The 14,762-nt window shown below is 42.9% G+C and overlaps 1 non-coding gene across 1 annotated transcript; it reads left to right on the top strand.

Moving 5' to 3' along the window:
• The first annotated feature begins 464 nt into the window (after window positions 1-464).
• trnas-gcu (transfer RNA serine (anticodon GCU)) lies at window positions 465-546 on the top strand. Its single transcript has one exon. It is a non-coding gene; the product is annotated as a tRNA-Ser (tRNA).
• Window positions 547-14,762: the final 14,216 nt, after the last annotated feature.

Genomic DNA, 14,762 nt, shown 5'->3' with positions numbered 1-14,762 from the left:
GACAGGCAGTTTAATAGACAATAGACAGCAGGTGCAGGAGTAGGCCATTCTGCCCTTCGAGCCAGCACCACCATTCATTATGATCATGGCTGAACATCCTCAATCTGTATCCTGTTCCTGCCTTATCCCCATAACCCTTGATTCCACTATCCTTAAGAGCTCTGTCCAACTCTTTATTGAAAGAACACCTCCTGCTGTCTCGGGTTCTTCATTCCGTTGACTTCAAATCTGCACAGAATTCAATAGACCTTGTTACATATTCATTTCCTCATTTTTGTTCAGATCACTGTGTGCATAGTGTGACAGTGGGAGTGCACTTGCCCCACAACCCAGGGGTCAGACCATCATCTTGGAACCGTACTGTGTTATTTCTCATTTCACCAACAATCGGGAGAAATGTCTGCTGCTCTGCATAATTTATGCATTTCAATTATTGATAAGGTCATAGCCTACCCGATGCCTCTGACGAGGTGGCTGAGAGGTTAAGGCGATGGACTGCTAATCCATTGTGCTCTGCACGCGTGGGTTCGAATCCCACTCTCGTCGCTGTCATCAACGGCTTTCAATGGTGCTGTTTTCAGATGATTGAAGGTGGAACTCCAATTGTCAGTTTATATGCATTGACGCGATTACAAAATCTCAAAGAATAGTTTGTACCTTTTAACTAAACTGCGTTGAAATTGAGGTTGCTTTGGGATAATGAAAAGAAACGCGATTTTCTTTTTCAAGTCAGTGCTGAGAACGTTTTTTCGTATGAAAGACATCCAGGAAAATCAAATACCGAGAGCTGCGAAGTGCATGTTTATGCAAAGGGATTCTTAATGAATGTTTTGTCAGATGAAATATGAAGGACGTTGAGGAGAAGTAATGCATCCTGGTGAGAAGAGCACAGCGAAACAGCACAAAATAATGGAGATATTTCAAAAGGGGCAGGGCGTGGGTTTAGGGGCACTGAGAACTAGCTGTAAACGCACAGTGGAGAATTGCCAATGTGGGTGACGTGCATGGGCACGGAAAGACTTACACATTGGTCTCGCCCTCGCCCCTTGCTCTCGCCATTGATGAATGCTGGAAATAAGGCACAGATAAACACAAGATGTGGGAAACAAGCTCCCTCTCGTTATGCACACACTGGATGCATCACATTGAACCATGAACAACTGGAGAAATCAGCATGTTACCTGTAGGGAGTGAAAGTAAACTGTGGATAAATAACCGCAGATTCATGCAAGATAAACATGAAAAATGATTTAAAATGTAGGGTGTAGGTTTGCTCGCAGAGCTGTAGCTTTGATATTCAGACGTTTCAATATATTTTGATTGGACGATTTGTCATAAATGAGCATATAGTGCAATCTCTTCAAAGTGATCTTTACTTTCTTATTTTTAACACTACCCATGTATTTCACCTGATCATTTTTGAGAAATCGCTTCTCCAGTAATACGAATAATTTATCCCTTAATCTAAAATGGCATGCCTCCCCCTCTCCACTTTTTCTATCCATTCTATGACACCTATCACCTGGAATGTTGAATTGACAATCTTGAACATCTCTCAGGCGAAAGTGAGGACTGCAGATGTGGAGATTAGAGTCGAGAGTGTGGTGCTGGAAAAGCACATCAGGCCAGGCAGCACCCGAGGAGCAGGGAAATCAACGTTTTGGGCAAAAGGCCTTCAACAGCCCTTTCCTGTGCACTGATCTTGAAAGTTTGATGTCACCTTTCTCGTGCTCTCTGCGATTTTAGATGGTTCACAGTAGATTTGAATTGATTTATTACAGAGCTGCCCTTAACTTCTTTGAACTGTTTGGATGTGAAGTTTGAACTTTGGTCGCACTGTATCTCTATTGGTAGTCCGTATATATTTTTAAAAAGAGTATTTCCTTTACCATCCTTTTCGCTGTGACTTTGCATAATGCAATAGCCTCTGGAAATTTCGTGGATACATCAATTATTGTTAACAAATACTGATTCACACTTTTTTTTTGTTTGATATAGGGGACCTAGCCAATCAATTAAACGATTGTAAAAGGTTCCTCAACTGCAGGAATAGTTATTAAAGATGCAGGTTTTATTAACACCTCTGGTTTTCTAATTACCTCATGTGTATTTCACGTCTGGCAAAATTCAACAACATGATGGTGCAGTGTAGGCTAGTAAGAATGCCTTCTATTTTAGACTGTGTTTTCCTCACTCCAAAATGACCTCCACGTGGTAATTCATGCTTCACTTGCAGCTTCTCCTTTCTGTACCCCATTTTCAATTCAATTTGATGAATTTCTGCCCATTTCTCATCTCCTTCAGTATGTGATCGTTTCCATCTCCTCATGCAGACACCATTTTTAAGGGAATAATACTCAGGGATGCATTCAGAATCCCTAATGTATATGCCCTTTTGATACAACTACTTAAAAATTTCATCTTTCTGCTGTAACTCAATTAGTTTAGCTGAACTAAACATATGTGCATGATCACCTATTTTCTCCTGTTTTGTAACAACTATCTAATGGAACGAAGTATCTCCTCATGCCACTTCAGCTTACTTACCTTTACATTTTTTTATCTCTCCTGTTTGAACTCGTGATACTGGGACCTTGCTACCCCACATTCAGAAGAGATTCCAAGATAAGGCATTGCTTCAATTGGCTGTGTCTCCAGTGGTTTTTAACCAGAGCAGGCAGCACTTCTACCGGTGAATCAGTTGCATACTTTACAAGGAAAAGTTGTATTCCTGGAGCTGAGAGTTTGTCCAGTACTCCTATCACAATTTCCTCACTCTTCACTGGACACTCTATCCTCGCTTAACATAACCATGTGATTTTTTTTAGTCTCACAGTGAATTCCCTTTAATAGGAACTTTTCTGGAAATAGTCCCTCAGGAATATATATCTCCTGATCTTTCAGCATCACAGACTGAGAGGATCCTGTGTCCCTTAATATTGCATCCTCTGTACCTGCTACTTCTGGCCTATCTGAATAAACTTTCCCTTTGAAGGTATATTTTATAAGCAAGATTCGGCACTTCCTCCTTGACCAATCTCCGATCAGCTTGTACACTCTGATGAAGCTTTCTCGCCTCCACTGTGCTTTCTGTTACCACTCCAACAAAACTCCCAGGCTTATCCTGTTTTCCTACATCTTTTTTTCCCTAGCGCACCAACAGAGTGATTTCCTGTGACCTAATTTATTGCAATGAAAACATCAGAGTTTTTTAAACTTCTTTGTCCTCTTCTTGGATTTCCTTTTTACCCCTGTCGTAAGTTATCCTTATGATTTTCACTGAGATCTACATATCCCTTCCCACGTGAGGATTTCTCTTTGCCCCAGTTTACTTACCTCATGGACTGAAATTTAGTCTGGAAGCCAAACTGTGTTTTAGAGACCAATTCATAATCTTCAGCCATTTCAGTTGCTAACCTTGCTATCTAAACTCTCTGCTCTCCCACAGGAGTTTGCATTACTTCAGGCAGTGAATTTTCGAATTCCTCCAAAATAGTTACGCTCTAAGTGCATCATAGGTTTGCTTGAATTTTAAAGTTCTTTTCCATCTATCAAAATTACTTTGTTTGAACCTTTCAAACTCAATATACGTTTGATCCGGGCCACTCCTTAGTTTCCTAAATGTTGTCTATAGGCTTCTGGAACAAGTTCATGTGCATTTGATTTGCATCCTCATACTCCCCGGATCCCTAAGCGTAACTTCAGCCTTCATTTCCATCCTTTTAAGCTGACCTTCCATTCTAAATGTCTATCTCTGAAACGCAAACGCGCTCTCTTTTTCTTTTTCTTCTGATAAACATTTACTTTGCTTTCTTTTTCTCTTTCCTGCATTAAATCTATTCGTCCTCTTTCTTTTCCTTCTAAATTTAGTCGCAACGCCAACTGCTTCATTTCTGCTTCTAACACAAGCTGCTTTATTTGCGTTTGAAGTTTAATCTTCTGTGCAGATCACGGTGGAGTTTCCAGCAAGTTTGAATGCAGAACTACTGCTGCAATCATCTCAACTTTCCTCACATTAGGTGGCAGCTTCAACTGCAGCTTGTCTACTAATTCTTGCAGCTTGGATTTATGTGCATTTTGTAAAATCCCCAAGGTCGATTCGTCCACCTCCAAAACATCCTTGGTTCCTGCAAGAGCCATTGCTCTCTAAAGCTCTGTTTACCAAGACAAATCAACACACAAAATAAGAGACACTAACACCTGCCACTCGCTGCCTAAATCCTGCAAAGGGCCCCCAATATGTTATGGACCAGGCCCGATGCCTCAAAAATGTTTAAGCAAGTAGCCCAGACCGTAACTTTTTATTTGTTAAAGGTAAGTGTGTAGTGGATATTCGCAGAGTGAATTAGCTGGTCAGACTGCAGTATTTTAAACAAACATTATTTGTTTCCCAAATTACAGAAAGAAGTGCATGAACTGAAGGGAGAATAGCTGAATAACGTATCCTATCCAACCTACAGGCTATCCGGACTTAAGGTTGCTGCATCAAAATACTTGCAACAATCGCAATGAACAAACCCCTTAGCACAAAGAGTAAATCTGACACAAAATGCTTGCAGTTCATGAGGTCAGAAGTGCAGAAGGAGGGGGTGAGCATCCAATTTCAACAGTGACCTGACTCAACTAGCCCCCAAACTGAACAGAACTGCCCAGCTACAGAGCTGGACACATCCTTTGATTATGCAGGGTTTTTTTTTAAAGAATTGTAAGCGTTCTGCCTGATGCATTATCTGTTATGTATAAATGAAGGGACACTAATAAACCTTTTAAAAAATCAGACATATTGAAACCTTGGGTCATTTAGAGCATCCCTGAAAATAAAGATCAAGAACAACATAACCCTGTAAAGGGAGCAGATTTGTGATAATTTGTAACATTTGGCTTTGAAGTGAATTCAAAAAATGAGTGTTTGTGAGTTAATATAAAACAGTGCTGAAGGGCATTGGGTATTGAAGATACAAGATTGGCTTATTAGAGCAATGAGAGGAATGTCCAGTCAGATTCACACTTCCTGTGTATGGTCAGGGCAAATATGCCCACTGTAAATCTATTGGCTGGCGCCTATTCTGTGTTGGAGACATCAGTACGGTAACTACATCTAGGTTGATTGTTTTGGGGGTGATGGTGATGGGAAGTTCAGGTGGTTATAACATTGCAAATGGACAACACATCAGAATCATCTAACCTGTGATAGGAAAATATCCTCATTGTCCCTCACCACTAACGTCACGACAGCAATTGGTGGTGGGAGATGTGACCAACAGCCAGTGATGCCAACATTCAATCCATTCCAGTTCGTATTGTGAACGGAAGGTACCACACTGAAAGGAGTCAACTGGATCAGTTTTTTCAGTGACTGTGATTGAGGCCAGTCTCCATGTATTTTAACTGTGGCACTAGATGTGGCACCCCTCTTCTAATAGTAAGGAGCTTCATGCAATGCTTTATGCCATTGTCTCAGCAGATGCATCATCTCCAACACTAACAGGGATCAGCAGCTGCAGAGACAGTGAGAGGAGAGATAAACATCTGAGAATAGTCTGGAATGTTCCATTAATGGATCAGATTTTAAGAACTCTAGATTGGAATGCTGCAACAATGGACAGGAGTTTATCCTGGTATCTTGCCTATTTTTCCTGGTCTGGGTTCACATTATCACATCGGATATATGGGTGCACTGATGATTATTCATGCGGGCTACTATCCCATGCTCGCTATTGTTGGTGTTCCTGGTAAGTCTCTTCATCTCTATCCATGTGTTAATCCATAAACCATGGTGAACCTCATTGCTATTTCTGTTATCTACATTTGGCAAAGACAGAATCCTTTGTCTTCAGTTTCAAATGCAAATTCCATTCATTGCTACAAACTTCTGAACTGCCCAACAAGCTCGTCCACACAAACATCTGAGAACAAGACTGTTCACAATCCCGAAGTACCTTTTGGACCCGAATTGATTTATTTCTTGGTATTCTCTCCATCACCAAATCTACCCACTACCAGCTCCATAATATCAGCAGTCCCCACCTTGACGTCAGTGCGGATACTAAATAAACCATTATCCATGCCTTGATAAAATTCAGACTTTATGGTTCCAGTTCTCTTACAAGCGCACTTTCCGTTACAAATATGTCAATCACAACCTTGTTCTTGTCTCTAAAGTAAATTCATGACAGGGATAATGTGTCAGAGAAGTGATGTCAGCGGATATGTAATTCAGAGGCCCAGGTTACTGCACAAAATACGCTGTTTTAAATCTTACCTCAGATATGTCAGAACTTAAATTCAAATGACAGGAATTGGAAATAAACGATAATTTCACGAATATTTCAATAACAGCACCAGCATTTTGACAATACGTTTATCTATAGCACTGATATCCTTTGGTACAGAAATCTAGCATTATTACCGAACTGTCTTAAGACTGACGTCAGATCCACAACAATGTGATTGGCTCTATACTGTGTCAAAGAATGACCTCACAATAAAGAGCATTTAGTGAGGTCAATAAATGCTGCCCTTACCAGCGATGCAGACATCCCATGTCATAATATTATGGAAGTTTAAATAAAACAAAGAATGATGCAAGAGATCAGAAACAAAAAAAAGAACGAGAAGCTGCCGCAGTAACTGATCAGATTTGGCACCCGTGGGTCGAGGGCAAAATAGAATTGAAATTTCGAGTTCGCTGACCTACGATCATAACTGAACACAGCTTGAAAATATGGTGATTGATGTTGGTGACAGGGATGTCTATGATGAAGGGGACAAGGAGTGAGTTGAATAGACAGATAAACGAGAGATAAAAGAAAATAAGCAAACGAAGGGTTTGAAGATGATCAGCTGGAATGGAAATTAAAAAACGAGGTTAATCTTATTTTTTTTTCTCCTGTTCCCATATTACCGAAAATCATGCCCATGTAGCGTATAAATCAAGGTTCCTGTTTAAAGTGAGTTATGTCCCTTTGTCTGTCTTCCCTGAGTGTGATCATCCGCCTTTATTCATTAGTGGGATGCTGGGCCAGTATTTAATTCCCTTTCCTCATTGTCCTTGAGAAGTGTTGGTGAGCTGCCTTCCTGACCCACTGCTGTCTGTGGGCTGTGAGTAGTCAGTGCTTAGTTGAGTCCGGTTTCATTTCTTTGATGCTTTTAGTGAGTAACTAACTGAGCGGCTGGTTTGGCTATTTCAAAGGGCAATTCAGAGTCAAATACATTGCGGGATTCACATGTCAGTCCGACCAGCTGAATGTGGTAAATATCATTAGGTAGGATTTTCTGATAATCGGCAATGGTTTCATAGCTTCATTCGATTTTATTGAATTCAAATGCCACCTTTTATCATGGTGGTATTCGAATCCAGGATGGGGTCAGCACCCGGGTCCCCAGATTAATAAACTGGAGATACTACTGTTAGGACATCGCCTTCCTGGCATCTCTGACCATCTCAAATGGCAATCGTGGTGTTGCTGTTTGTGTGGCTGGACTTGAAACACAGCTGTTCGCAAGGCAAAAGAATGATTTGGTAAAACATACCATCCTTCTTCATTTTGAACTAATTAGAACGTTAAAGAATCAGAACGGCCGTTGGCGAAAATGAGCTGTGTTCCTTGGTCAGAAGTCACAAACAGAGTTCATACCAGGCAGCAAGTAATCAACACAGTAAATTGTATACTGTCCTTCTTTGCAAAACGATTCAAGAATTGGAGTGAAATACTTTCCCGCCGTGCTAGAGTGTTGTTCAGAAGGTACTTGGGGCACTGTGTACAGATTATCTCTCCTTTATAAGGAACGATCACCTTGCCACAGTTAGCCAGTGTAAAGGAGTTTCACCAGATTAATCCGTGTGGTGATGGTATCATGAGAAGACTGCGAAGGAAATAATCTATGTCACTACAAAAGAAAAAAAAAGTGATTGCATTAAACCTTGAGCGTAATGGACCAAAACTCATTATTTTCAAAACAAAACATTGATAGTGTTAAATAAAGTATGTATTTTCCCATAGGCAAATATTTTACTTAGATTTGATTACTTACAGTGTGGAAACAGGCCCTTCGGCCCAACAAGTCCACACCGACTCACAGCCCACCCAGACCCATCCTCCTACATTTTCCCCTTTACCTAGCACCTTGGGCAACTTAGTAGGACCAATTCACCTAACCTGCACGTTTTTGGATTTTGGGAGGAAACCGGAGCACCTGGAGGAAACCCACGCTGTCACGGAGAGGATGTGCAAACTCCAAACACAGATATGCTGGAGGCGGGAACGGAACCCGCCTCGTGTGCTGTGAGGAAGCAGTGCTAACCAGTGTGCCACAGTGCCGCCCACAGGTGCCGCCTATATAGGGAGAAAACGATTAGAAGAATGTGGGTAAAGTGTAGGGAATTGGGGTTAGCTTGGATGTAGATTTAGGTCAGCATGGACCAGTTTGGGCTGAACGGCCTGTCTCCGTTAAGTTAGACTCTACGATTCTATGATATTATACGTACCTGCGTGGGACCTTATGTTGGTTAAGCGAGAGCTCCAGGCTCTGAATGAACTGTCACTGTCTCAATGAGCAGTTGGTGTGTGATCCTGGACTGAACGTTATGTTTTCACAAACCTGTCAGCAGCTACACTCTGATAGAGTTCGCCATTCCCAGCAACTTCTGACCTCCATAGAGGACACTAGCCTGCCTTCTGGGAGATGCCTCCTTGAGACCTGGCACAAATTGTCCGCAGTCCCTCCTCACTGTTAGCAAACCATGGTGTCGTTAATATAATGGGTGTGCACCATTAACAATGGAGCCAGGAGGAACAACATGGGCCAGTCTGTCTGTGCAGTCTCTGCTTCATTGGTTTTGCAATGTTGGAGCATCAGTGACATCCTATAGAGTCTGGAGGGGCTGAATAGTTTCTTCTCTTTATGCGTTAGTGTTTCGAGGGACAGAAAGTCCTTCTTCTGGTCCCAGGGAAAAATGGTTCACGGGCATTATTGGGCGACCCTTGGTTCCTGCTTACCAGCGTGATGTACTGACTGAGCTCATTATCTTCCTATGTAATAGCAGGAAAGCAGGGGCATGGAAGAACACAGCAAGTCAGACAACATTGAGTTTTCCAATTTCAAATAACCTGCCTTCCAATCCCCCAACTCCATTCCCACCTCCTTCTCCTTCCTTCCATTCTAGCTACCCTTCTTTCAGATTCAGCTGGATTCAGTTCTCCCATCGTCCAACCGAGTGGTACCCCTTTAACCTTTGTTCATCTATCCCCACCTCACCACCCTGTCTCCTCCTCCCTCGTCCTGCCTCTTTATCTGTAGCTCCCTTACCCCACTCCAGTCCTGAATATTTATCCCCAAGCAGTTAACTTCTCCACCTCCTGACGTTGCCTTGCTTGTTGCGTTCTTCCAGCGTTCTGCCTGTCTACTTTGCATTTCAACATTTGTAGATTTTTTAAAAATCGCTTCCAGTGTAATAGTCTGGAGAAAGCGAAAGGGACCGTGTCTGTTCTTATCCAATAGTTTTGATGGGCTGAATGGCTCTGTCAAATTTCCATGAAAGCAGCTTAAGATGCTGCATGAGCTTCGTTTTTTTTAACGAAGAAATGTGCAGGGTCTGGTCTCACTGTTGCATGAATGTTCCGGACAGTTTTACTGCATGAGCTTGAATGTTGTCCAGGTTTTGAAACTTTTTCTCCTGAGGAGGTGACACATTGTTCTGAACATTGTGTGATCTTCACTGAACATCCCCAGCTCTGAAGGTATGACGGAGGGAAAGACATTGATGAACGAGCTGCAATTGTTTGTGCCGAGAAAGTTTCCCTGAGGCTCATCCACAGAGATATCCAGGGATTGAGAGGATTGGTCTCCACCAGTCACACTGTGTTCTGGATGATCCAGCCAATGGGGAGTTTACAACTGATTCCCATTAAGTTCAATTTTGTTCAGTCTCCTTGACACCTTGTTCAGTCAAATACCGCCGTGATGTCAGGGCCAGTCAATCTGACGCTGTGTTCATATCTATTGTTCATTTAAATAAGTCACGGTATATGTGTGGAGAGTGTTTCCTTCTCTCAGAGGGTTGTGAATGTTTGGGGCTCTCTATCCCAGACAGTTAGGGGGAGCTACATCATTGAAATGCTTGGGGCACGGCGTGGTGTTAATGAAAATTGACACATTCAGGGAGTTCAGTGCTACAAAGAATTGGGCATGAAAGAGAAATTGTGGCTGAGAGCGGATCAGCTGTGCCCTTACTGAAAGGAAGTGCAGGTTTGCGGGGCTATACAGAGATCGTCTTCTTCCAGACTTCTTGTTGTCCAGTCACTTGGTGGCCTCTTACATTTCCTGTGTTACTAACTTCAAGTAGCTGAATAGACTGCATGATCTACTCTGGGTACAGTTTTACAGGCTCGAGTGGCTGACTGGCCTCCTCCTGTTACCGTGTATGTGTGTCCAAGGCCTGAAAAGCAACATCCTGTTCTGGTGTAACTGAAATCCATATAGATTAAATCTAATGCCCTTGGAGAAAGTAAGCACTGCAGATGCTGGATATCAGTTAATCTTCTATGATGACGTAACCAGGAAAGTTGATTCGGCCTGGGGGTAGATGTTGAAAATTGTGGTGCTGGAAACACTCAGCAGGTCATGCAGCATCCGAAGAGGCAGGAAAATCGCTGATTTGGACATTTCTGATGATGGGCTGATGCCCGAAACGTCGATTTTCCTGCCTCTCCGATGCTGCCTGACCTGCTGTGCTTTGACAGCACGACACGTTTCGACATGTACCGGCCAGACCTCGTCAACTTTCCTGGGCACGTCATCATAGAACTTTAACAAACTCATCAGGTACAAACTTCCACTCATAAAGTCATGCTGACTATTCCGAATCAAATTCAATTTTCCAAATGCATGTCCAACGTATCCCTGATAATCTTCTCAAGTAACGTAGAGATGTTAAACTTCCTGGTCTATAGTTTCTAGATATTTGCTTTTCCAGTCCTTCTTGAATAAGATACAACATTTGTTATCCTCAAGTCTTCAGGGATCTCAGCTGTGGTTAATGATTTATCAGCCAGGGCCTATCAATTTTTTCTCTAGCCACTTGCAGTTTTCTTATATCTATCTGTTAAGGACAATGTGATTTATCCATCTTCAAACATTCCAGTACATTCAAAAACCTCGCCTACTGTGCTATGGACTATCCCTAAGATACCACCACTAACTTCCCCAAGTTCCCAAGTATTCATGTTTTTCTCCACGGTAAACACAGACATCGCCCATCTCTTATGGTTCCACGCATACATGTCCACTTTGGTCTTTGATGGTCCTATTCTTTCTGCAGTTAATGTTTTTCTTTCCTTTAATATTCAAAATGAACCTCTTTGGATTCACCCTGATCTTCTCGGTCAAGGCCCTTTATCGCCCTACTGATTTCCTTCTTCACTAAACTCCAGTATCCCCTGTGTACCTCCAATGATTCCCCTGATCCCGCCTGCCTGGACTTGAGCCACACGTCCACATTTTTTTCTGGTCAAAGCCTCAATATCTCCTGTCATTCAAGTTTCCCCATTCCTGTCAACTTTCCTTTCACCCTAACAGGAACATATAGGTCTTGAATTCTAGCTGTCTCACTTTTAAAGGCTTCCACTTGCCAGAGGTCCCTTCGCCTGCAAACAAACGAATCCAATCAACCCCGCAAGCTCCTGTACAATTCCGGCAAAATTCACCTTGCCCCAATGTAGAACTTGAATCTGAGGACCAGTTTTTTTTTTCTTCTACGTAACTATTTTAAAATTAATAGAACTGTGGTCACAGGTCTCAAACTGCGAATCCACCGTCACCTCACTCACCTGTCCTGCACTATTTCCTAAGAATAGGTCAAATGTTGCCTCTTCCCGATTAGGACCCTCTACATACTGATTGAGGAAACTTTCCTGATGCACTTAATGAATTTAATATCATCAAATCCCTTAATGCTCTGGCAGTCCCAATCTGTGTTATTAGATTAGATTAGATTACTTACAGTGTGGAAACAGGACCTTTGGTCCAACATGTCCACACCGCCCCGCCGAAGCGTAACCCACCCATAATCCTACATCTACATTTACCCCTTACCTAACACTATGGGCAATTTAGTATGGCCAATTCACCTGGCCTGCACATCTTTGGACTGTGGGAGGAAACCGGAGCACCCGGAGGAAACCCACGCAGACACGGGGAGAACGTGCAAACTCCACACAGTCAGTCGCCGGTACATGTCGAATTGAACCCGGGTCTCAGGCGCTGTGAGGCAGCAGTGCTAACCAGTGTGCCACTGTGCCACCGTGCCGCCCACGTTATAAAAATTAAAACTACCATTATGACAACCCTATTGTTCCTGCAAGTCTCCCTAATCTCTGTACATATTTTTGTTCCTGTAATTACTATTGACTATTTGGGGGCACAATAATGTCACCATCCCCTTCTTATTTCTTAATTCCACCCACAAAGACACCCTGATTGTTCCTTTCGTTATTTCATCTCTGATGCTTTGTGATACTCTCCTTCATCAGAAATACAAGTCCCCCACCACTCTTTCCACCATTTCTGTCCCTCCTAATGCATTTTACCCAGGTACATTAAGCTGTCAATCCTATCTGTCCGTCAGCCATATTTCTGTAATAGCTATACTATCTCAGTCCCACGTACATATGCACACCCGGAGATCATCAGTCTTACCGATCAGCCCTTTTGCATTTAAATAAATGGAAATTAAGCCGACAGGCATTCCTTGTTCCCCGTCTTGTTCCAGCTTGACCTAACTTTTCACATTTCAAATCCTGATTACTGTATCTTTTTCCAGCATCGCAGTTGCCTCTCTGCTCTTGAGGATACCACCCCCTATGCCAATCTCGTTTCAACTCTCCCTTGTAGCACTAGCAAAACTAGCTGTAAGATATTGGTCCCCCATCTAGTGCATTTGCAACCTGTCCCTCTTTAACGGGTCACCTTTGTCAAAAAATTACCTTTGATCTTAAAATCTGAATCTCTGTCCCGCACCAATTCTTTAGTCACATATTTATTTGCCATATCCGCCTATTTTTACATTCACTAGCTCATGACACTGGAAGTAATCAGGAGATTACCACCGTCGAAGTCCTGGTTTTTAACTTTCCTTCTCGCTCTCTGTAATCAGTCTTTAGGACCTCATTCCTATATCTACCTCTGTCATTTGTGCCAATGTGCACAATGACTTCTGGCTGGTCAGCCTCCCCTTGAGAACGTTCTGCAGCCACTCAGAGACATCCTGTCCTCTGACACCTGAGAGGTAACACACCATCCTGGATTCCCGTTTGAGGCCACAGAATCTACAATCTGTCCCCCTAATAATCGACTCTTCTACCTCTAAGACCCTGTTTAACTTTACCCTTTTCCGCTGTGCCCCAGAGCCAGTTGTACTGCAACCAACCTGGCTGCTGCTGCTTTCCCTTGAACGTTCATTTCCCGACACCCACCCACTCCCCAAACCCAAAATCAGTATCTTGAATGGTATATTTGTTTTCAAGTGGAATAGCCACAGGCGATTCCTGCACTGTCTGCCTACTCCGTTTGCCATTCCTAGTGGTCGCCCAGCTACTCTCTGCCTGGAACACGACAGGAAGCAAGGAACGCTTGTTGGAATAAATAGCGTTTATTTAAAGGCAACGGGGCTGACAAGGAAGGCAGATGAACTCAGGACATGGATCTTTACATGGTACTGTGATATGACAGTCATTGCAGAAACAGGCTAAGGGAGGGATTTGGGTGTGACCACTTCATTAAAGGTCTTATCTACGAAGTTCTCAGTATCCTGGATGACCCCGAGAGCAGCCAGCTACAGTGCCCAATCACTTCCCACACACGTGTATTCATCAGGAACAGTAGAAGTCTCCCTGAGGACACACATCCCGCAGGTAGAACATGTGACTGCCCTAACTGCCATCTCGACTGCTGTCAGACAAGCATTAAAGAGACTTTATCTGAGCTTATCTGCACATTTTGCTGAGCTGCTGCTTACTGAAGCTTCTAAAACCAAAGCATTACTACCTACTCTGCTAATTACAGCATGTCAATCGTCCACTCTACATTTAGTTATGGTTAGGAAAGGAGGGAAACACTTATTTTTATTTCAAAAACATACTTTATTCATAAAATATTTTGCTGATCTATACAATTGATGATGCAATTCATATGTGCACATTGCATTTCTTTACACACAGAGATCGGAATTAATCCTTCACATATAGAAATCTGTACGTTTACCATCCATATATTTAACTGAGTTGCCAGCGGAGCCCACTTAATGAGTGGGTCCCCTGTTTTTCTATGGTGGACAGACATGGCATGGTGGTCTTTCCACACCGCGTCTTGGCAGCAGCTGCCCAAAGATTCAGCGCATCCCTCAATACGTAGTCCTGGACCTCAGAATGTGCCATTCTGCAACACTCATTCGGGGGCAACTCCTTCAGCTGGAATATCAAAAGGTTTCAGACAGACAAAAGAGCGTCTTTGACCAAGTTGATGATCCTCCATGCACAGTTGATGATCGTCTTCGCGTGCATCCCAGGAAACAGACCATAGAGGATGGAGTCCTGCATCACGGCGCTGCTCAGAACAAATCTCAAAAAATGCCATTGCATTCCTCTCCAGATTTCCTTTGGATATGCACATTCCAGAAGGAGGTGTCTGACCGTCTTGTCCCCTCCACACCCGCTTCGAGGGCAGCGTGTGGTGCAGCTGAGAGACTGGGCGCGCATAAAGGATCT

Source organism: Chiloscyllium punctatum, chromosome 12, assembly GCF_047496795.1.
Source record: "Chiloscyllium punctatum isolate Juve2018m chromosome 12, sChiPun1.3, whole genome shotgun sequence".
Classification (NCBI taxonomy): domain Eukaryota; kingdom Metazoa; phylum Chordata; class Chondrichthyes; order Orectolobiformes; family Hemiscylliidae; genus Chiloscyllium; species Chiloscyllium punctatum.
Note: the sequence above shows the minus strand (reverse complement) of the source record. Positions and strands in the feature narration are given on the sequence as shown.